The sequence below is a fragment of the Colobus angolensis genome, unplaced genomic scaffold (genome assembly GCF_000951035.1).
Source record: "Colobus angolensis palliatus isolate OR3802 unplaced genomic scaffold, Cang.pa_1.0 Scaffold182, whole genome shotgun sequence".
NCBI lineage: Eukaryota > Metazoa > Chordata > Mammalia > Primates > Cercopithecidae > Colobus > Colobus angolensis.
In genome coordinates, this window is record NW_012114955.1 from 3,750,635 (window position 1) to 3,773,811 (window position 23,177).

Genomic DNA, 23,177 nt, shown 5'->3' on the forward strand with positions numbered 1-23,177 from the left:
TTTTTTTTTTTTTTGAGACAGAGTCTCACTCTATCACCCAGACTAGAGAATAGTGGTGCTATCTCAGCTCACTGCAACCTCTGCTGCCGGGTTTCAAGTGATTCTCATGCCTCAGCCTCCCAAGTAGCTGGGACTACAGGTGTGCACCACCATGCCCAGCTAAAATTTTTTTTGTATTTTTAGAAGAGACAGGGCTTCGCCTTTTTGGCCAGGCTGCTCTAGAACTCCTGACCTCAAGTGATCCGCCTGCCTCAGCCTCCCAAAGTGTTAGGATTATACGTGTGAGCCACTGCACCCGGCCTTGTAATTATTTAAATGTGTTGCTTTTTTTTTTTGAGATGAGGTCCTGCTCTGCTGCCCAGGCTGGAGTGCAGTAGCACCATCTCAGCTCTGCAATCTCTGCCTCCTGGGCTCAAGCCATCCTCCTGCCTCAGTCTTCTGAGTAGCTGGGACTACAGGGTGTGCCACTGCACCTGGCCTAATGTGTTACTTTTAACCCCAGTTATTTATGAAGAAACTCCTACCCTGAGATTCCTTCTCTTACTGAGGTGAAGTCATTTTTATGTATTTAATTATTTCTTTATGAAAAGGAAAGAGTAAAATTCCCCTTCTTCATTCCTAAACAAAGTTCACTGTGGAACTCATATTTGGGCAAAAAGTTTAAGTAGAAATTTTCAAACTCAAAGCAAACTTTGGTCCTTTATGTTGCAAAAATCGAGAACGTTACCTGTGTTAAGTTCAACAGACGTTGATACTGATTATCCAAATGGCAGATTATTCGTTCTTTTTAAAATGTGTATGGTAGCTCCCCCTTCTACTTGCATTTGACTAATGCTAATACAAAATTAGATGCCATTTCCTGACTTACTCACCAACTTACGTTGAGAAAATACGGGTCAAATAGGTGGAAGAAGAAAGCCAATATTTCCTTGGTAACCATTATATCAAAATTGAAGATAATTACTTAATCAAAAGTACAGATTTTCCATGCAATAGCTCTGTTTATCTCAAAGTATTAGCACATTGGACTACCTGACCATTTTTCCTGAAAAACTAAAGTGCAAATAATTTTAGTAAATTAAGTCATATTTTTCCACTGACATGTTCTAATTTAAAGATAGAATTTTACTTTTAATTGATCCTTAACTAAGAGTGGCACTTAACCATTCTCTTACTATTGATGCTTATGTGTATTTAGCAATAGATTAAAGCCAGTGCCACTGCTACTTTGTTTTACTGTTATTGTATTTAAAGAGAAGCCACTTTGTATGTAAAGGCCCTACTTCCAAAACACTACTTCCTCCTTCCCTAAATTCATGAGGTGGCCACCTCTTTCTTCTTTTTTCTTTTTTTTTTTTTGTGAGGCAAGAGTCTTGCTCTGTTGCCCAGGCTGATGTACAGTGGTGCCATCTCGGCTCACTGCAACCTTTGCCTCCTGAATTCAAGCTATTCTCATACCTCAGCCTCCTGAGCAGCTGGGATTACAGGCGCCCACCACCACACCTGGCTAATTTTTGTATTTTTAGTAGAAACAGGGGTTTCACCATGTTGACCAGGCTGGTCTTGAATTCCTGACTTCAGGTGATCCACCCGCCTTGGCCTCCAAAAGCGCTGGGATTACGGGCATGAGCCACCGCACCCAGCCCCACCTCAATTTTTTAATGTTTGAAACTTCACACTTCATTAGCATTCACTAAGACATACTGAGAAAGCACCAACTTGTATTAGTGAAAATTTTGGATGCTATAATATAAAACTACATGATTGTATCTCTTCATGGTACAATATGCAATTCTTAGCAGTCTATAGTGAAGAATTTCCAGGAAGAAGGCTACTACTTCTAGGCACGTTGGTAAACTCATAAGATGAAGCAGGTAACTGGGTAATTCTTCTAACACATTTTTACAATTAGAATCATCATCTGTCTTGTATACTGTATCTACTTTGGTGCCAAATGCCTGCATTTGTATAGGGATTTACTACGTATAAAGCACGTTTCACATAATGCTATTTGATTCAGATACAACACTAATCATTTTGGCTGCCACTGTTTGTATGACTACTAGGAGTGCTTTAATGATATGACTCTTCTTTTAGCTTCTGACAAATGAGTGTTGTGAAGTTATCTGAATATGTTCAGTTCATGTTCACTGAGCAGTTACTATATGCTTGGCATCAAGCTAGAAAATTTTTGTCCTCTTAAGTTAACAATTCACTCTAAATTATCATTTATTTTGCCTGGTGACACTTTATCTTATGCTTTATTCAGCACTTGTCTGAATGTACTCACGTATTCAAAAGATGCTTAACACTTATAATAGGTTACAGACACAAATTCAAAATGACTAGAGTCTTCGGGTGAAAGTCATTTGCCATGTGGAACAACACTAATCAACCAATTAGTTAATCAGTGTTTTGCTCTAGCTAATATAGCTTGTTCAGGGTTTCTCCACCTTGACACTATTGACTTTTTTTTTTTTTTTTTTTTTTCCTGAGATGTCTTCTTGCTGTGTCACCAGGCTGGAGAACAGTGGTGTGATCTCAGCTCACTGCATCCTTTGCCTCCCGGATTCAAGTGATTCACCATGCCCAGCTAATTTTTTGTATTTTAGTGGAGGCAAGGGTTTCACCATGTTGGCCAAGATGGTCTTGATCTCCTGACCTTGTGATCCACCCGCCTCAGCCTCTCAATATGCTGGGATTACAGGCGTGAACCACTGTGCCCTGCCAAATTTTTGAATTGTTGTTGTTGTTGTTGTATAGATTAGAGGCTTCTATGTTGCCCAGGCTGTCCTCGAATGCATAGCCTCACCTCCTTATGCACCAGGACAACAAGCCTGAGCCACTACGGCTCCCTGGCACTGACATTTTAGATCAGGTCATTCTTTGTTCTGGGGGACTGTCCTGGGCATTATAGGATGTTCAACAGCAGCACTTACCTCTTTCCATTAGATGCCAGTAGTACCTCCACTTCCAGTTTTGATCATCACAAATGTCTCCAGACATTGCCAAATGTCCCCATGGTGGAGGGGAGGGGAGAGATTGTCCCTGGCTAAAATCACTGTGCTAGTGTGGAGATCATGCTTTCTTTACTAGATTTTAAAGACCTTGAGGGCAGAGACCCAGCCTGATTCATCGCTCTACCACCTCTTCCCCACTAACTAAATTTAGCTTCTGGCACAGAAATGCTTCTTGATGAATGTTCTGAAAAGAATAAAATATCTCCTAGAGTCCTCCACTGTCGTAAGCCCTGTACAAGGCACCTTGATAAACCCATAAGATGAACAAGGTAACTGGGGTAATTCATCTAACAAATTTGAATACAGATTTACAATTTGAATAATCATCTGTGTTGTATATCGTGCCCACGTTGGTGCCAAATGCCTACATTTGCAGAGAGCTTTACCATGTATGAAGATACGAAGCACGTTTCATATAATGTTATTTGATTCAGATATAACACTAATCACTTTGGCTACCACTGTTTATAATTTAAACTCCCAAGTCCGAGAGCCGTATTTTTAGGCAGGAGTGGGAGGTATTTCAATTTCAGTGGCATTGCCTTCATTTATTAAAAGGAACTCTTGGGATTGGTTTAATAATAATTGAATTTAAATTTCAGTTTCTTTTTTGTCATGTTAGAAGTAGAACATCTCAAAGGCCCTTCGTGATCTAAGTAATTCTGGTTTACTTAGATTCCTGGAAATTGCCAGAGGATTTTAAGGGAGGAGGGGAGAAAAGAGTGAGGAAATTTTCCCTGTGGGCAATTGGGGAAAACAAAAATATTTTTGTGCTGCAGTGACTTCTCAGGAAAGGAGGGTTGGCCAGCAGCGGCTGCATCTGCGCAAGGGGAATTTCCACATTTGGGAAAACATGGTCATAATTAATGACTTAGGAAAGCCAAGAAAATGGACCATGTTGGAAAAATATGATCTTCAGTGGCCAAGTCATTGTCAACTGATTGGGCCAGAAAATTGGATTATTTTAGAAAGAGATTTTTATTTGTGAATATTTGTCTGTAGGTCCTTCCTTCTGTGAATCTAGTAAGTGCCCCACTCCTGCCTGGGGAGTCGGTTTCTCATAGCCTTTCCCACTCTCTCTGTCTCTCCCTGTCCTAAGGGAGCACTTGCTTTAGACTTCTAGCCTGAACACTGGCCTGCAGTCTTTTGCTTTGAACATGATGCTTGGGTCCAGCCAGCAGAGCTATTAGCATCCATTAAAATAGGGATTATCTGGGATTCCGGGTCAAGGGCTGAAGGATGAGTTGCTAGATCCTAACACAGCCCTCATTTATTGATGGCTCCATGTCCTGGGTCCTGTGCGAAGAACACTGAAAAACTGTCTTGATTTAGATATGAGAAAACTGAGGCTCGGGGAATTTAAGTCACTTACCTAGGAGCAATACAGCTTTAACTACCAAGCTATACTTCTTGCATCTCCTCATCCTGTATATAAAGTCTGCTTCCTAAATTGAAATGTTCTCACTCTGTATACAATCTCTTCCCCGGACCACCTTGTTTAAACTAGTTCTGGCCTGAGCTGATGTTCATCGGAGTACTTCCTGGTTACCTATTCTCAGTAGGATAAGTCTGGGTTAGCAGGCTCAGCACCATTGAATCTTGGTCTACCTGGGGAATTATTATGTGGTCAGAATGTTCTTGCCCAGCTTTGGGGTTTTCTTTTATTTCAGTGATCAATTTTATAAAATAGGTATGATCATCTTTTGCTTCTTCTTTTCATAATTTTCTCAAGATCAGGAATAGCTTGCCAAATTTCAACAGGTATTCCCAAGTTGAAGGTCAAGTTTTTTTAGAAAGGGAAATATCTCTAAGAAAAAGAAAAAATCCTTATATTTGATATTTAGATATAGTATCCAATAGAACATGAACAAAATGCAATACATTGTTTTGTGAATTGAAAAAGCTGCAAGTTAGGCCGGATGTGGTGGCTCACACCTGTAATCCCAGCACTTTGGGAGGCCGAGGCGGGCAGATCACGAAGTCAGGAGTTCGAGACCAGCCTGGCCAACATGGTGAAACCCTGTCTCTATTAAAAATACAAAAATTAGCCAGGCGTGGTGGTGGGCACCTGTAATCCTAGCTACCTGGGAGGCTGACACAGGAGAATTGCTTGAATCTGGGAGGAGAAGGTTACAGTGAGCCAAGATTGTGCCACTGCACTCCAGCCTGGGTGACAGAGCAAGACTCGGTCTCAAAACAAAGAAAAAAAAAAGGAAAGAAAAAGAAAAAGCTGCAAGTTAAATAATGTCCCTCTGCAGCAACAATTCCATGCTCTAAAGCTTTATGATGAGGCTTCTAAAGTTAGCCCTGCCCTGCAACTGCAATGAATTGGAGAAAACAAACCTAACTGGAATTTAACAGTCTAATTGCCCTGGATTGAACCTCAATAGTATTATAATTAATTTAAAAATCACAACATTAGGAAATAATTTAACACATTTCTTTTCTGTTAAAATTAAAACATATTAATTAAATCTTATTAATATTTGTTTTCCAAGCACTTCTTGGGCATAGTCAGACATTATTACCTTTATTTAGTGATACAAAAACTGAAGGGGTGTATTAGTTTTCTGCTGTTGTGTAACAAATTACCTCACATTTAGGGAGTTGGAACAACATTTCACTTATTCTGTAGGTTTTGCAGTTCTCTAGGTCAGAAGTCCATGTGGACTTGGCTAGTTTCTCGGCTTAGGGTCCCAGTAAGGCAGAAATCAAGGTGTCCATCAGGCTAGACTCTTACCTGGGGGCTCGGGGGAAGACTCCGCATCCAAGCCCATTCAGATCGCTGGAGGAACCGAGTTCCTTGTGGCTGTCTCTTTTATCTTTCCCACTGTCAACCAGGAGCCATTGGCTACTCCTGGAGGCCTCACACATTCTCCTTCTCATGCGCTTTCCCCCATTCTCACCTTCAAAGCCAGCAATCACTCTTGAATGTTTCTCACCTCTGGAATCTCTTTGACTTTTCTCTTCTGCTTCCAGCTGAGAAAAACTTTTTTTTTTTTCCCCTGAAACAGAGTCTTGCTCTGTCGCCCAGGCTGGAGTGCAGTGGCGCGATCTCGGCTCACTGCAACCTCCGCCTCCTGAGTTCAAGCAATTCTCCTGCCTCAGCCTCTTGAGTAGCTGGGACTACAGGTGGGCACCACTATGCCCAGCTAATGTTTGTATTTTTAGTAGAGACAGGGTTTTGCCATGTTGGCCAGGCTGGTCTCGAACTCCTGACCTCAGGTGATCCACCCGCCTCAGCCTCCCAAAGTGCTGGGATTACAGGCCTGAGCCACCACTGGAAAAACTATTTTTTTAAAGGACTCACTGGTTTGGGCCAGGCCCACTGGGATAATCTCCATATTTTAAAGTAAACTAATTTGGAACTTAAATTACATCTGCAAAATCCTATTGCAGCTGTACCTAGATTATTGTTTCACAAAATAACCAGGGGATGGGAAATCTTGGGCAGCTATCTTAAGAATTCTGCTTACCGGCCGGGCGCGGTGGCTCAAGCCTGTAATCCCAGCACTTTGGGAGGCCGAGACGGGTGGATCACGAGGTCAGGAGATCGAGACCATCCTGGCTAACATGGTGAGACCCCGTCTCTACTAAAAAATACAAAAAACTAGCCGGGCGAGGTGGTGGGCACCTATAGTCCCAGCTACTCGGGAGGCTGAGGCAGGAGAATGGCGTGAACCCGGGAGGCGGAGCTTGCAGTGAGCTGAGATCGGGCCACTGCACTCCAGCCTGGGCGACAGAGCGAGACTCCGTCTCAAAAAAAAAAAAAAAAAAAAGAAAAAAAAGAATTCTGCTTACCATAAGGAAATAGTTACCCAGTTACCCTGAGATACAATCTAGAAACAGACGAGTAGCAGTACTAAACCAAATAATTTAGTTTTGTATTTCCTTCCCTTTTTTGTATTTTTTAAACATATAACGTTTATTTTTAATATACCTGTCTATATGTGTATTATTATTATTATTATTTTAGAGACAGGCTCTCACTCTGTTGCCCAGCCTGGAATGCAGTGTCAAGATCATAGCTCACTGCAGCCTCAAACTCCTGGGCTCAAGCAATCTTCTTGCTTCAGCCTCCAGAGTAGTTAGGACTACAGGTGTGTGCCACCATGGCTGGCTAATTTTGTTTATTTTTTGTAGAGATGGGGTCTTGCTATGTTTTCCAGGCTGGTCTCAAACTCCTGCCCTCAAGCAATCTTCCCACTTTGGCCTCCCAAAGTGCTGGGATTACGGGCATGAGCCCCCACGCCCAGCCTTACTATATATATTTTGGGAGGCACTCACCCCCATATTTTTTTTTATTAATGCATGATTTAAAATGTTTCCAAGGCTGATTTGGGATATGTGTTTTTAAGGGTCTGTAGATGTTTAAGTAGTACTGTTGAGGCTTGGAGCTAGGTGTGGGTGTGTGTGGTGGAGGAGATGGTAGTGGCAGGTGAGGAATGGACACAGGCTAAGGTTTTGGTAAATACAGAAGAGGCATTTACATCCATTTTTAATGTATTCACTGAAGATATATGAAGATGGGAATACATTTGTTTTCTTTTTTTTTTTTTTTTTTTGAGAAGGAGTCTCACTCTGTTGCCCAGGCTGGAGTGCAGTGGCACAATCTTGGCTCACTGCGACCTCCGCCTCCCAGGTTCAAGCCGTTTTTTTTTTTTTTGAGAAGGAGTCTCACTCTGTTGCCCAGGCTGGAGTGCAGTGGCACAATCTTGGCTCACTGCGACCTCCGCCTCCTGTGTTCATGCCGTTCTCCTGCCTCAGCCTCCCGAGTAGCTGGGACTACAGGCTCCCGCCACCACACGTGGCTAATTTTGTGTATTTTTAGTAGAGATGGGGTTTCACTGTGTTAGCCAGGATGGTCTCGATCTCCTGACCTCGTGATCCACCCACCTCAGCCTCCCAAAGTGCTGGGATTACAGACGTGAGCCACCACACGTGGCCAATACTTTTGTTTTCTATAGGCAAGTCTAGAAGTTCAAAACCCAAGGGATTCTATGTGTGTTATTTATTTATTTATTTTATTTTTATTTATTTATTTTTGAGACAGAGTCTCACTCACTGTGTCACCCGGGCTGGAGTGCAGTGGCGTGACTTGCAGCCTCCACTGCCGCAGTTCAAGCAATTCTTGTTCCTCAGCCTCCCAAATAGCTGGGATTACAGGTGTGCACCACCACACCGTGCTAATTTTTGTGTTTTTAGTAGAGAGAGGGTTTCGCCATGTTGGCCAGGCTGGTCTCAAACCCCTGGCCTCAAGTGATCCACCCACTTTGGACTCCCAAAGTGTTGGGATTATAGGCATGAGCCACCGTGCCTGGCCTATGTGTGTTATTTATGGGCAGGACTTGAGGATGTTGCCAAACAGGCATTTTGGAGCATGCAGATCAGCATCACTAGAATGCTGAGCCCTTACTACAGATTCGAACTTCCCAAGTTTTTGCTGCATGGTTTCAATGTACCATCACCTTCCAGATGTACTAAAGTCTAGAACACAGGCTGAGTCCATGGGCCCAGCTAACCACTGATCCAGAAGCCTGGGCCTGCAGAGGGTCACCTTGGGATTGGAAAGGTCTGGAAAAGGCTGAGAGGATCATATAAAGGAAGAGGATCTATTAATTTTTCTGATTTTGTCATTTTACCTGGAGAACAGCCCAATGAAAAATCTAAAATTCCAGTCAAGGGAGTAGAGATGGTTTTAGCCTTTGGAAAGAATATATATAAAAATACGAAAAAGCTAAGAAAAAGGCAAAATGTTCCAGAGGCTAAATATTTCTCACATCTTCCCAGAATATTTACGTTTCCCCCTTCTTAAAATCCTGGCCAAAAATGGAGGGAGGGAGGACATTCCCCAGATGTTTCTTTTCAGTTGTCCCAGACCTTCTGAAAAGAGTGAGAAAATGTTACCATATTACTGGGCAAAGAGAAGTAAGTCATTTGATAACTGCACTGAAAGAGTGATACAATTGGGATATAAGTGGTGTGCTTACCTTCGGAAAGGAGGACACAGGAGGAAAGAGGTAGGGTAAAAGATGTTGATGTTGCTTATTCATTATGATGTCTTAAAGCACAACACATTGTATGTTCTTTAACTAGCAAAGACATTTTGCTCTGTAAAGAATAACTCTGCTGGGCATGGAGGCTCACGCCTGTAATCCCAACATTTTGGGAGGCCGAGGCTAGCAGATCGTTTGAGCCCAGGAGTTTGAGACCAGCCTGGGCAACACAGCAAAACCCTGTCTCTACAGAAACATATAAACAATAGCTGGGTGTGGCGGTGCATGCCTGTGGTCACAGCTAATTAGGAGACTGAGGCAGGAGGATTGCCTGAGCCTGGGAGGTTCGTCGAGGCTGCAGTGAGCTGAGAGGGCACCACTGCACTCCAGCCTAGGTGACAGAGCGAGACCCTGTCTTGAAAAATAATAATAATAATAACTCAAGGATGCTGGTAATATGTTACAGATATTATTTTTATTCTTAATACTTCTACTTAAAAATCTTTCCCTTCATTTATTCAGTCATTCAGAAATCTCTGGTGAGAACCTACCATGTGCCTTCATCTGGGTGCTAGGAATACAACAGTGAACACAACAGATGAGGTCCCAGCTCTCATGGAGCTTATATTCTAGTGTAGGGGAGTTGGAAAATGAGGAAACACTTACATTTCATTACATGATATATAAAGAGGTAAATATGATGTGTTAGACTATGAAAGGTTAGACAGTGATGGCAATGCAGAACAATACAACAGAGTGAAGTGGTAGATGACAAGGTGGCTATTTTAGACTGGGTGACGGGGGAAGACCTGTCTGAAGTGGTGACATTTGAAGAGTGATCTCAATGACAGGGAGGACCTGGTCATGAAAAGATCAGAATGAAGAGCACTCTACATGGAGAGAACAGATGGTTCCAACATCCTCAAGATGGCAAGAAATTTGAGTTTGAGAAAGAGAGAGAGGGCCTAGGTGGCTGGAACTCAGTGGCAAATGCAAAAGTGGTATGAGATGAAGTTGGACAAGTGGACAGGACCTAGATCATTTAGGCATGGCTGGCCATGGTAAGGAATTTGGATTTTAAGTGAGATGGGAAGCTCTCAGAAGGTTTTAAGCAAGGAAATGATTTTCTGTTTGGTCAATGAATTGTAGAGAGCAAGGGTGGAAGTCCAGAGATGATTAGGAAGCAATTGCAGGAATTCAGGCCAACAACGGCGACTTGGTCTAGGATACTAGCAGTGAAGATGAGCAGCGTTGGGTGTACAGGGTGTGTGTGGAAGGCAGAGTCAATGGGACTTTCTGATGGTTTGTATGTAAGATATAAGAAAAAGGAACCAAAGATATATCCTCTGTTATCAGCTCAGGCACTGGGTGGATGGTGATGCCATTTAGTGAGATAGGTGGGCTGGAAACAAGAAGTGTGGAAGACCCTGATAACTCCCTCCCAAATAGCTGTTCCTTTCTTCCTCCTTGCTAACACAACCCTGACTTTGTTTAGGATGACAGTACGTCCAGCTTCAAGTGATGAATTATGATTGCTGTCATTCAGTCATAATAATCTCTTGCCCTTTTGTTAGATAGTCAATTCCCTCATCTCCTTTGCAGTTAGGGGTGACTCATTTCTGGCTAATAAGCCCTAAGTGAAAGCCTCTGGGGATAGATGTGGCTGTCTGGAATACCATGCAATAGCTGGAACTATGGCAGCCATTTTCTGACTGTAAGACAAAAAACATGAAGATTAAAGACCAATACATTAAGTATGATAAAGTAGAAAAAAAAATTTACCTGATTCCTGGGTAGTATAGATGAGCAGCTGGGTCAACACCAGAAATCATCTATTGCCAAATATCTTGTTTATGAAAAGAAGTAAAACTATTTGTTTAAATCTTGTTATTTAATATAAGAAGGTTAAGGGAAAGAATCAGGAGTACTCTTCTAACCATGTTGTGTTTGAGATGCCTATTAGATGTTCATGTGGAAGTGACTGCCTAATTCCTTCCTTTCTCCAATGGAATAAAATTTTCTAGACCTTTTAAATCTTAGCATAAGACTATAGTACTAGAAAACATGAAGCATTGGCTGGGCATGGTGGCTCACGCCTATAATCCCAGCACTTTGGGAGGCCGAGGAGGGTGGATTGCCTGAGCTCAGGAGTTTGAGACCAGCCTAGGCAACACGGTGAAACCCCGTCTCTACTAAAAAATACAAAAAATTAGCCAGGCGTGGCAGCGTGCACCTGTAGTCCCAGCTACTCGGGAGGCTGAGGCAGGAGAATGGCTTGAACCTGGGAGGCAGAAGTTGCCAGGAGCTGAGACTGTGCCATTGCACTCCAGCCTGGGCAGCAGAGTGCGACTCTGTCTCCAAAAAAACACATACAAAAAATTAGCCAGGCATGGTGGTGCACACCTGTAGTCCTAGCTACTTGGGAGGCTGAGGTGGGAGGATGACCTGAGCCTAAGAGGTCAAGGCTGCTGTGAGCTGTTTTTGTGCCACTGCACTCCAGCCTGGGAGATACAGTGAGACCCTGTCTCAGAAAAAGAAAGAGAGAGAGAAAGGGGAAGGGAGGGGAGGGAGAGGGGAGGGGAAAGAAGAGGAGGGGGGGAAGAGGAAGAAGAGGAGGGGGAGGAGAGGAAGGAGGGGAGGGGAGGGAGAAGGGAGGAAGAGGGAAGGTGGGGAGGGGAGCGTTAAGCATAAAAGTGAATGAAGTTGAGGTGACTGGGAGGGAGACCAAATTAGAAGCTGACCATCAACATATAAGTCTGACTTCCCTATTATTGATAGGTTAGCAGGGTTGAAGTTGTTAAAATAGGAAATACAGTATACTGGGGTGGTAGGGAAAGCTCAGTCTGAGGAACAGGCAGGTTCCCAAGTTACCAAGTACCTTCCATCACAATGGTGGGGCAACACTGTCCTAGACTGGAGTACACATTTCTATGAAGTGATCTCCACGAAGATACCTTCTATAAAGATACCGTCTTACCTGTGTGACACAGTGTTCATGTACTGCTGTATTTCCTCTCCTGATATATAACACATAATCTAGTGAAATTTCCCCACTAACTTACCTGGGGAACTATAAGTAGGCCAAATGGAGCTTTTAGCACACTTTCTGGTTGCTGATAAAAATCAGCATCTGTAAACCCAATTGCTCCTATTTCCATTAGAGCTGCTTTCCAGAACTAGGTCTCCAGTTATGTACATTAAAAGTTTGCCAACCCACTTATTTTCTTCCTAAAGACTTTATTATATGCAGGGTGGCTTGGGCTTCATCTACTGCAAGCAAATATATATATATTTGCCAGTGGGCCATCAGAAACATCTATTGATTGTCTATGTGTACAAGTAACTGAGTCTGCAAAATTGCCTTCACAGGCCAAGTCTCTTGTATTCTGCCTTCACTGAGAGTCTGTACTATCCTAAGGTTAATTGGCTCATCATATTCTGCTTTTGTGCTCCCTAGTTTCCCATGATGCTTGGGGTTTTTGCCCCTCACTTTTCACTTTGTCTTCCTGTAATTTATTACAACCAACCCTTTTTTTTTTAACAATTTTGAATCTGCATTAATTTTTTAGTCCCCAGAGGAACACTATGTTCCCAAACATTATGTTCTGCATTCTCATGCTCATATCACTTTGTGTAGTGCCAGACACCTCCTGGGATCTCAAGAAATGTTGTTTCTTTTTAAAAGATGGGCGATTACTCTAGGAGGCTCATAAAAAGATCCTTCTCAGTTGAGTTACTTTCACTGTTTATGTATCCCCAGTGGCTTAGGTCAAAATATTGGTTAATAGAAAGACTCCAATTCTTTGAAGAAGCTTTGCTAGTGTCTCCTCATCTCTGTAAAAGCAAAGATGATTATTGACTGGTCTTACAGGAGTGTTGGAGAGAAATGATGAAAAGCATTAGAAATGAGAAGGCCTCTGTTGAAAATATGAAATGCCAGAGAGAAGACAGTATCGTTATTCCCAAGCAGGCCTCAGTGCAAGTGGAGGTCTCTCCACCAATTGAAGCTGTTCATCACTACAAAGAATGGCTGTCCCGCAGGATCCTTTCTGCTGCTGGCTCCTACTGCAGAGAATAGAAACTTCTTTCCAAATACTGTATCCAAAATGTTTCCTCTTCTCTCAATTTCTCAGTTCTATCCAGGACACTTCAGTGCTTTCCTCCAAGGCAAACTTGAACCTTTCTCTAAATTCCTTCCTTGAAGTCTGTTTTGAGGCAGAGGGATAGGACCATGGACAGAGGCTTAGCCTACCAATCACTCACACAGCAGGAAAGCCAATTCTCTTCCTACCAGGAATCCCTGAGAGAGGATGTTTATATGAATAGACTCTTCTTTACCTATAGGTCACTTTTCCCTTCTCTAACTTCTTTTGGAGTGGCGCTGTGTCTTCTAGAAACACTGGCTCCTTGCAGCAATTCTCTGCTTCTTAGACATATAAGAAATATTCATTCTTGGGTGCAGCACACCAACATGGCACAAGTATACATATGTAACAAACCTGCACATTATGCACACGTACCCTAGAACTTGAAGTATAATAATAATAAAAAAAAGAAAAAAGAAATATTCATTCTTGCAAATGCAGTTCTTAAACTATTTCAAAACATCTTCATTATAAAATATTTTGGGAAAACAGAAAGTTATGAAAAATAGTTTAACAAACATCTATGTGTAAAACACCTACCTTAACAGATCTTAATTTTGACTTACTTGCTTTAGGGTTTGTTTGTAAAAGGCTTACAATACATTTGAGGTCCCTTACCTACCACTGATCACATTCATTTCTCTACTCTTCTCCTTCCCTCTTTTCACAAAAGTAACCATTATCTGGAAGTTGCAGATAATTGTGTGTGTGATTCCCATGCATGCTTTTATACTTTTATATTATACATATATATTCATAAACAATACAGAGTATTGTTTTGCATTTGTAAAGTACAAAGAAAAATTATATTATGCTGTATATAATATTCCACCATGTTTTTTATTCATTATTATTTTTTAGATGTATTTATATTGCAGCCCAAGGAACTAAGCCATTACTTGTAATTGTTGTACATTATTCTCTCACTTGAATATACACAGGTTACTTATCCTTCCTTTTGCCTTAAGGATATGAAGGTTGTTTTTAGTTTGTTGTCAGTGGTGTTTGCTATAACAAACAATACTGCAATTAACATTTAAATACCGGTCTTCTGGTGCACACTATGTGAGTTTTTCTAGGCCAGAGTCTGTCAACCTTGTATTATTGACATTTTGGACTACATAATTCTTTGCTGTAGGAAGGATGTTGAGCAGCATTCCTCATCTCTAATAGCCAAAAGTATCTTCAAATATTACCAAATACTCCTTCGGGGGGCAAAATCACCCTTGGTTGAAAACCATGAATCTAGACAATTTACCTAAGGATGGAACTACAGGTCTTAGGATTTGTATTAATATATGGTACCATTTTGCTTTCCAAAAGTTCTGTTTCTCCACATTTTGCTAATTTTTGGCATTTTCAGAATTTAAAAATTTTGCCAATTTATGGGTATGAAATAGTTGTGTATTTTTCTTATTGCTTCGTATGAGTTCTTTATGATTTTTGAATACTAATACTTGGATGGTTTTATGCCTACCAAAATATCTCCTCTCAGTCTGAGCTTTCTTTTTGTTGATGATCTCTTTTTTAAAGGAGTAAAATGTATCTATATTTTCCTTTATGTTTTATACCTTTATGCTTTATTTAGTAAGTTCTTCCCTACCCCAAGGGTGTAAACATAATCTCTTGTATTTTTTTCTGGAAATATAAAGTTTTACTGTTCATGTTTAGGTCTTTAAACCAACTTAAACTTATTGTGATATGAAATAGGAAATATGTATATAATTATTCCAACACATATTTATTAAATAGTTCATCTTTTCACGCCTGAATTACTATGCGACTTCTGGTTTTAAATTTTGATACTTTGTAGGGCAAACCCCTTGATTTATTATTCATTTTCAAAATTGCCTTGGCTATTATGGTTGGTTATCTGACCAACAAATATTATTTCTTTCTCCTTTCTTTTCTTTTTTTTTTTTTGAGATGGAGTTTCACTCTTGTTGCCCAGGCTGAAGTGCAGTGGTGTGATCTTGGCTCACTGCAACCTCCGCCTCCTGGGTTCAAGCGATTGTCCTGACTCAGTCTCCCAAGTAGCTGGGATTACAGGTGTCCACCACCACACCCAGCCAATTATTGTATTTTTCGTTGAGATGGGGGTCACCATGTTGGTCAGGCTGGTCTCAAACTCCTGACCTCAGGTGGTCCACCTGCCTCAGCCTCCCAAAGTGCTAGGATTACAGGCATGAGCCACTGAGCCCAGCCCTCTTTCTCCTTTCTAACCTCAATTATTTTCAAGTATTCATGGGCCCTCTGCCACGGTGCATAGTCTAAGCCTGTCATAGTAATCCCATTCCATTAGGATTGGTTTGGGCATGGGCTTGTGTTGCATGTCTTGGCAATGAGACCCAAGTGGAATTGTGCTAGATTGGGGTTGGGATGGGGTGGTAAGTTTTCCTCACACTGAAAAAGGTACATGAGAAAAAGACTTGCCCTTCCTATGTTTGTACAAAGTTGGAGAAAAATGTGATGGCTGGTACTGTGGCAGCCATCTTGTCACTCTGAGGGGACAAGCTGGAAACCAGCAAACAGAGATTAGCTAAACAGAAAAATGAAAAGGTCCCAGGTCCCCATGATGCTGCTGTGCTGTTGAAGTAACCAATATTGGGGTCACCTATCACTGGACAGCCTGTAATCTGAAATAATAAACCTCTTATTGCTTAAGCCACTTTAAGTTGTATATTGTTACTTTCTACCAAAGACATGTAATTTTTGACTCTTTAGTTTTCTACGTGGACTTTGTAATCACTGTGCCACGTTCCATAATCAGGTTGGGATTTTTTAAATTGGGTTTGCATTGAAATTAAATATTAAATATTTAAAAATTAAATATTAACTTTGGGAGAACTGACATCTTTATGATAATGAATATTCTAATTCATGAATATGGTATATGTTTCCATTTATTCAAATCTTCTCTAATGTTTTCCATAAAAATATTTTATATACAAAAATACATGTTACATTTATTCCTAGACACTATATTGCTATTAAGTATGGTATCTTTTGTTTGCTAGTAAATGTTGTATGTGATAAGTACTGAGATGTCGAGTTACAGTGGAATTTTGTATGTTGATCTTATACCAATCAACATACAAGACAGAGTTTTGCTTTGTTGTCCCGGCTGGAGTGCGGTGACATGATCTCAACTCACTGCAACCTCCGCCTCCTGGGTTCAAGCGATTCTCCTGCCTCAGTCCCCCTCAAGTAGCTGGGATTACAGGAATGCACCACCACACCCAGCTAATTTTTGTTTTTTTTAGTAGAGATGGGGTTTCATCATGTTAGTCAGACTGGTCACGAACTCCTAACCATAAGTGATCCACACACCTCAGCCTCTCAAAGTGCTGTGATTACAGGCATGAGCCACCATGCCCAAACAATTGCTGTTTTTTTAGAGACAGGATCTCAGGCTATTGCCCAGGCTGGAATGCAATGGCACCAAAATAACTCACTGCAGCTTCAAATTTCTGGCTCAAGGGATCCTTCTGTTTCAGCCTCCTGAATAGCTGGGACTACAGAAAAACATCACCACACCCTGCTAATTTTTAGATTATCTGGGAGTCTTGCCATCTTGCCCAGGCTGGTCTTTAACTCCTGGACTCAAGCAATCCTCCCACCTCAGCCTTCCAAAGTTCTAGGATTACAAATGTGAGCCACTGAGCCCAGCCTGAGTTGTCTTTTTAATTCTGATTTTATTTTCAGACAGTCTATTTGATATTCTTCATAAACAATTACATTATCCAAAGAAGGAGAGTTAGTCTTTTCTTTTTCTCTACTGTGGTGATGGAGATACCATGGATTCAGTCATGGAGGCCTGTAGTTGCTTGATCCAATTTCCTGTCTTGTGTCCTTTCTTCCTGCCCTATCATTCCTTCATGTAAAGCCTATTACCACATGTGGTCATCTTATTTAGCCTCTCTAACAAGCCAGTTTGTTTGGCTGGGATAGGGGCTCTCAGTCTAGCCCATAGGTTCAAGCAGTGAACCCAGCTTACCACCCACTACTCTCACTCCGTGCAGGTCACTTTTAGTCCCCTTTAAGGGGTCTAGAAGCCCCATTCTAGCATCCTCTGCCTCCTTTCAGACCTGGAACCCAACCGGCCCATGTTTTTAACCCCATTTATTGCTTTGCATTTCTGGTCCAAAGAAAAGTTTATATTTGCGCCGGGCACAGTGGCTCACACCTGTAATCCCAGCACTTTGGGAGGCTGAGGCAGGCAGATCACCTGAGGTCAGGTGTTCCAAGCCTAGCCCGGCCAACATGGTGAAACTCCAACTCTACTAAAAATACAAAAAATTGGCCCGGCGTGGTGGCATACTTCTGTTATCCCAGCTACTTGGGAGGCTGAGGCAGGAGAATCGCTTGAAACTGGGAGGCGGAGGTTGCAGTGAGCCGAGATCGCGCCACTGCACTCGAGCCTGGGCAACTGAGTGAGTCTCTGTCTCAAAAGAAAAAAAAAGAAAGTTTATATTTGGAGAAAACTGTGTCTTTTAATTTTTCTCTTTTATATTTTAATAACCATTGCTTTGTGCTTAGAGCTGAGCGAGTGCCTCAAAGGTTCAACAATGCTACCTTGACCAGAAATCATAATTCCAATGTCTATTTTGTAAAGGATTACAGAACTAGCTTCTACTACTGCCGATACTTCATGCAGTAATTATCACCAAACACAATGCTACTCAGAATTTCTACAGTATCTTTCAGGTCCTTGTGCTTGGTAAACACTATATTTGTGTCTGTGTTTGTCACCTGGGGAATGGGGAATGGAGGTAAATACTATTTTCTGCACCCAAAAAAACTGAGGCCTCTTACTAGCCAGACAGCCACAGGACTGTGAGTTCCTCCAATGGTAGGGCTGTGCCTTTTTCATCCTGTGGCTCTTCACAGAAAATAACTCAAGCAAAGATTTTCAACTGAGCAAACCAAACTCTGGGCCCGTACCTGGCTTTATTCAACAAGAGGCCCCATGAACTGAGGAGCCCCCTTATTGAGTGCCCTCGGGATCTATGCCGTACCATGACTTGAGAAAATGAGAGGATCAAAAGACAGGAATAAGAGCCACAATCGTTGATTTTAAGCAAAATAAGTGGGAAAGAATTGTCAATGGCATTTCATCTAGAAAGTGAATTTTGATTGAGATTTAGACATTTTTTATATGAATCCCTTTATATAAACTAGCTTAGTATGTAAATATAATCAAAATAGCATTCATTAAAATTGTAAAACTTATTTATTAAAATATGTAAAACAGCCAGCTGCAACAGTAGCGACTAACATGTGTAAAAATAAATTATTTTGTTCAACAAATACAAATATGTATTGAGTTCCTACCACGTGCTCACACTGTACAGGAAGTGGGGACACAAAGATAAATAAAACAGATCCCTGTGCAACTAAAAATCTAGTTGAGCCAATTGATGGGCAAATAAATCATCCAAATATGATGGGATAGCTTGGGCACGGTGGCTCACGTCTGTAATCCCTACACTTTGGGAGGCTGAGGCAGTCGGATCACCTGAGGTCAGGAGTTCGAGACCAGCCTGGCCAACATGGCAAAACCTTGTCTCTACTAAAAATACAAAAATTAACCGGGTGTGGTGGTGGGCATCTGTAATCCCAACTACTCGGGAGGCTGAGGCAGGCGAGCTGCTTGAACCCAAGAGGCAGATGTTGCAGTGAGCCGAGATTGCGCCATGGCACTCCAGCCTGGAAGACAAGAGTGGAACTCTGTCTCAAAAAACAAAACAAAACAAAATATGATGGGATAGGCTCCTTGAAAGAGTGTTAGTTTGAAGAAACACTTGTACCCCTGTGTTCATTGCAGCATTATGCACAATAGCCAAGAGGTGGAAGGAACCTAAGTGTCCAATGACAGATGAATGTGTAATCGCCCAGCCGGGTTCTTCTTGCCTGCTGCCCAGAAAAGCCAATGCAAAAAAGCAGGTTTTGCAGCAAAGAGTTTAATAAGTGCGGGGCCAGCTAAGTGGAAGGACAGGAGATAATTCTCAAATCCGCCTCCCGAAGAATGTGAGGACTAGGGTTTTTCAAGGATAGTTTGGCAGGCAGGGGTTAGGGAATAGGGAATGCTGATTGGTTGGGCTGGGATGAAATCATAGGGGCTTGAAGGTGTTTTCTTGCACTGAGTCAGTTCTCGGGTGCAAGTTACGGGTCTGGGTGGTGCCAGTCGGTCCATAGGGAATACAAGGTCTGAAAAATATCTCAAATACCATTCTTAGGTTTTACAATAATGATGTTATCTATAGGGGCAATTGGGAAAGTTATAAATCTTGTTACCATTCACTACATGACTCCTGAGTAGTAAGTAGTTTTTGTTTTCTGTTTTTTGTTTTTTTTTTTGAGACGGAGTCTCGCTCTGTCCACCAGGCTGGAGTGCGGTGGCGCCATCTCGGCTCACTGCAAGCTCCGCCTCCCGGGTTCCCGCCATTCTCCTGCCTCAGCCTCCCGAGTAGCTGGGACTACAGGCGCCCGCCAGGGCGCCCGGCTAATTTTTTGTATTTTTAGTAGAGACGGGGTTTCACCGTGGTCTCGATCTCCTGACCTTGTGATCCGCCCGCCTCGGCCTCCCAAAGTGCTGGGATTACAGGCGTGAGCCACCGCGCCCGGCCTGAGTAGTAAGTAGTTTTTAAAGGCAAGTTATAAAACAATGACTGGTTAGAGTTTAATTATGTGTATATCTTAGCAGTATTCAGACCCCTGTCACAATTCTAACCTTATGGACTTATGTTCGTTATATGAAAGTGGTTTTGGTTCCTGAGCAAGCAGAGGGGGTGAGTTCAGGAAGGAAGTATCATCATCTTTGTTTTGAAGTTAAACTATGAACTAAATTCCTCCCATAATTAGCTTGGAATGAGCAAGTTAGCCTGTGAGGTTAAAAGCAAGATGCAGTTAGTTATGCTAGATTTCCTTCACTGTCATAATTTTTGTAAAGGTGGTTTCCAGTGGATAAATAAAATGTGGTATGTGCATACAATGGATTATTATTCAGTCTTAAAAAGGAAGGAAATTCTGACACAGGCTATAACATGGATGAACCTTGAGAACATGATGCTGAGTGAAATAAGCCAGTCACAACAAGACAAATACCTCAAGATCTCTCTGACCTTCCGACCTTCCCCCTCACTCCCCATCTCTACCAAAGAAATTGAAGCTCCTTTATCTGTCTGGGATCAGTCCTACCAAGGAGAACAATCATTTTCTTTCCCTCTCCGGAAGACCAAGAACGTAACTACAGATGAACAGAACCTTTCACAAGATAATGCCTGTCTTTCAGACTTATTTATGAGACTAATTTATGAGTGTGATTACTCTCATGTGAGGTATCTAGAATGGTCAATTCTTAGGAACAGAAAGTAGAATGGTGGTTGCCAGAAGCTGGGGGAGGAGGGAGAAATGAGAGTTGTTTAATGGGTACAAACCTTCAGTTTTGCAAGATGGAAAATTTCGGAGATTGCTGGTCCAACAACGTGTACACACTTAACACAAATGCACAGTAGACTTAAGAGTGGTTAGGCCGGGCGCGGTGGCTCAAGCCTGTAATCCCAGCACTTTGGGAGGCCGAGACGGGCGGATCACGAGGTCAGGAGATCGAGACCATCCTGGCTAACACGGTGAAACCCCGTCTCTACTAAAAAATACAAAAAACTAGCCGGGCGAGGTGGCGGGCGCCTGTAGTCCCAGCTACTTGGGAGGCTGAGGCAGGAGAATGGCGTAAACCCGGGAGGCGGAGCTTGCAGTGAGCTGAGATCCGGCCACTGCACTCCAGCCCAGGCGACAGAGCAAGACTCCGTCTCAAAAAAAAAAAAAAAAAAGTGGTTAAGATGGCAAATTTTATCTTGTGGGTATTTTTACCACAATTTAAAAAACGTTTTTTAAAAAGTGTTAGCATCCAGAGGGCAGAGGCATTTCTAACCTCTTGCAGAATGCCTGATATCATAGTAGGCACTTGACAAATATTTTGCCTCCCTTTGGCTTCTGCTCCCCGTCCTGTGTCCTACACAACAGGACAAAGGCCAAGTGGTTCTGTGAGCCAATTCAGCAAACAAAGGCACTTCTCTCTCCAAGGCACAAAGAAGAATTTCGAATATTTGTGATTTGAGATTTGTCCTGGTCACACCAACTATTCTTTACTTCTCAGATATGCTTATCTGAGTTCTTTTGGCATTTAACTTGGCTAAAGATAGATGCTGTTTCTACTTCCCAAAACAGAATTGTGATGGACTTTGTAAGAAAAAAAAAAAAAAAGTGGGAGGAAGTCTGTGAAATGAAATCATTATTAGGCCATGGTACAAATGGCTCTCGGGCCCTGGGTGCAGCCCAGCACAGGAGGAAGGGTGAGCTAATTAGCATGGATTTGCAGTTCTGCAGCTCGCCTTTGTTCCCTCCCTCCACTGGCTGTGTCTGATTCTAGTCGCTGGGTTTATTCTCTTGTGTTTGTTTTTTTCACTTGGCCAAAAATAGAGAGACAAAAAAAGTTTCCTTATACTTACTTCAGCTTTTTACTTTTTTCCTTGTGTGTTTGGTTTCCTCTTACGTGATCCTTCCTTCTTCCTGCCACCTGCTAGTTTCTCTATGGTGGGGCTCAGAAACCAACACCCCACAATATGGCACACTGACACACCACACTGAAGAATCCTCAAGGTCTCTCTGACCTTCTGACCTTCCCCCGTCACCCCCGCATCTCTACCAAAGAGTTTCCTTTATCTGCCTGAGATCGGTCTTACCAAGCAGAACAATCGTTTTCTTTCCCTCTTTGGAAGACCAAGAATGTAATCACACATGAACAGACCCTTTCACAAGATAATGCTTGTCTTTCAGATTCATTTATTATTGCAATGAAAACTATTTACAAGTTAATTTCTAGTCCCCATCCTATCATTCTCCCTAGTAATCATTTATTGCCCCTCAACAGAATTCTCCTTCTCCTCACTCCCATAACCTGCTGTACAAAGATCCAAGTCTCCGTTTTTTTTTTCTGTAGCCTCAAGATGATATCAAAGCTTTTGTATCTCATTGGGAAGCTGGGTCTTCATTCTGAAGGCTCCCTTGTATACATGTAACTATAATAGGTTTGTTGCCCAATGCCCACAGCAAGTCAATATACCGAGACACCCGGTTGGAGCAGAGAAAGAGGTTTAATCACAGGGTCACTGAACAAGGAGATGGGAGAAAAACTCAAACCCATCTCCAGGAGGAATTTGGAGCTAGGGTTGTTAAGGGTTTTGGAGTGGACCAGTGTGGAGGTCTTCAGTTGGTAGAAGAGTATAGAGTGATATCATGGGACAGGGAGATGAAGCAGCTATTTGCTCATACTGATCCTCTTCCTCTGTGGGAGTCTTCAAATTGGTTGTTAGAATTAGGGGTCTAAAAAACATCTTAAGTGATCCTTAAACAAAAGCCTTATGATTGATTCTAACATCAGAGATCCTGTCTAGAGGAACAGAGAGGATACAAATCTTCAGTATCTAGTGACTTTTAGCAGCAAGGAAGTGGGCCAAAGTGCAACCTGATTAATGCTTATATTTAATTAATGATATTATATAACATATTATGTAATATATTTTGCTATATTAATGCTTATAAATACCTATATTTCTGTCCAGAACCTGGCATGCAATTCTTGTCAACCCTGTGTGAGCAGTTTCATACATATGAAGTAAATTTGTATACCTTTTCTCCTGTGTTAATCCATCTGCCTCATATCAGTGATTTGCAGCAAACCTCTTCCTATCTTTCTCAAGTATAGCTTTTCCTTGTGTTCTGTAACCCTGGCTTGGTGCACGGTACTCATGATGGACAGGTTGAGTTGCAACATTTGGTGACAGTACAGACATGGAGCCTGGGAAGGACCTGCGGGGTTTGAATTGAGGGATGCCTATTTCTGGTCCAAGCCCTGGGTGGAGCTCTCCATTGCTGGTTCTGGCTTGGCCATGGGCCTGGGCATGCACATGGCCAAAACGCAGCGTACGAAAGAGGTCCCTGCCTAGTGCTGGTGG

The 23,177-nt window shown here is 42.1% G+C and overlaps 1 protein-coding gene across 1 annotated transcript in view; it reads left to right on the forward strand.

Annotated features, from left to right (window-relative positions):
• Nucleotides 1-23,177, forward strand: part of MKLN1 (muskelin 1, intracellular mediator containing kelch motifs) — a 386,600-nt gene that overhangs the window by 96,430 nt on the left and 266,993 nt on the right. The gene's annotated exons all lie outside the window — the stretch shown is intronic.